The following is a 1,325-nucleotide window of genomic DNA, read 5'->3' as shown; positions in this document are numbered from 1 at the left end:
CGGGCGGGGGGGAGGCGGCGACGGGGGCGGGGCGCAGGGATCGGTGCGCGGCGGAGAGGGGGCTGGAGGCGGAGATGGAGACTCAGGGGCACAACCTAGAGGGGAGGTGCCGAGAAGCTGAGCTCCGGGGGATGGATGGCCGGTCGCCGCCGCTGGAGGAGCGGCTGAAAGAGGGAGACTGGGAAATGGGAGGAGATGCAGGGAAGGACATCGGCACCGGAGAGAGAGCCAGCGGCCTTCTCGGAGGCCAGGCAGGCGGGTGAGAGGCCGGGACAGTGATGAGTGGGAGGAAGGAGGGCACGGGAGGAAGACAGAAGCGCGTGGGTGCTGCCGCCCCTGAGCCCTGCTCGCCCTGGGAGGCGGGGCAGGGACCATCCTTCCAGCGTTGCGCTCCCCGGCCCAGCCTTGCAGCTGGCAGCTCTAGGACCGCGGGCAGGTAGCTCAGCGTCCGGCCCCGTCCTCTCCCCTGTGGATGGGAGGTGATGGTGGAGAACAGCGTCTCCCTGGCTTGTTACCCACCCTTCATGCACCTCCTCACTCGCCATCCATTCTGCTCTGGCCAGGCAGTGTCTGCAAGGCGACGCGTGCCCGGCCCTGGGCCCGCTGCCAGTACCTCCTCGCAGGATGCCTTAGAGGAGGCGAGAAGTCGGGCCCTCCTTCCCCTACCCTGGCCCTGCTTTGCTTTGGACCCGGTCTGGCTGCTCTGTGTCCCTCCATGACTGCAGCTCCGGGCACACAGCATCTGCCCCTTGCCCTTTCAGCCCTCGGAGGCCCGATGACTTCCGCTGTCGCTGGGCTCACCACCCCTCATTCATCCCCTTCATCCTGCCCGAACCTGGTAAAGAGCCCTCCATTGGAGCTTCTTGGAGGCCCTGGGGTGGGTTCCGTTTCCTGCCAGGGCCTGGCTGCTGCACAGCAGGGAGCAATGCATGAATGAGCTGGTCAGGTTGGGCACCCAGTAAATTGCAGCTCTTACTGGCATCCTGCTCTCCTTCTGGTAGTGGGGGTGGGGGGGTGGGGGGGTGAGAAAACCTTGACCAGAGTGATAAACTACATTAATAAGCTCTTGGATACATATTCACTCTTTAAATCCTCAAAGTGAGTCTGAAGCAGCTATGGGTTATTCACTTCATTTAGATGAGAAGGATGAGGCTCTTGCATTTGACAGGCAGCATGCTGGATAAGAGCAGTGACAGTGGACTCTTCCTTACCAGTGATGGGGCAGATTAGGGAGGAGCAGCTATCTATCTATAATAATCTATAATAATAAAAGCATAATATGCTAATTAGACCAGATGACCTTCTGGATGAAGCCGGGGTGGGGT

The 1,325-nt window shown here is 60.9% G+C and overlaps 1 long non-coding RNA gene across 1 annotated transcript in view; it reads left to right on the top strand.

The window, feature by feature from the left end:
• The first annotated feature begins 56 nt into the window (after window positions 1–56).
• LOC107181811 overlaps window positions 57–1,325 on the top strand; it is a 4,936-nt gene continuing 3,667 nt past the window's right edge. Inside the window, exon 1 of the long non-coding RNA XR_001512517.1 lies at window positions 57–259. This is a non-coding gene — a long non-coding RNA (uncharacterized LOC107181811). The remainder of the gene's footprint in view (window positions 260–1,325) is intronic.

Source organism: Myotis davidii, unplaced genomic scaffold (genome assembly GCF_000327345.1).
Source record: "Myotis davidii unplaced genomic scaffold, ASM32734v1 scaffold1073, whole genome shotgun sequence".
In the NCBI taxonomy this organism is placed as follows: domain Eukaryota; kingdom Metazoa; phylum Chordata; class Mammalia; order Chiroptera; family Vespertilionidae; genus Myotis; species Myotis davidii.
This window is presented reverse-complemented; position numbering and strand designations above follow the sequence as displayed.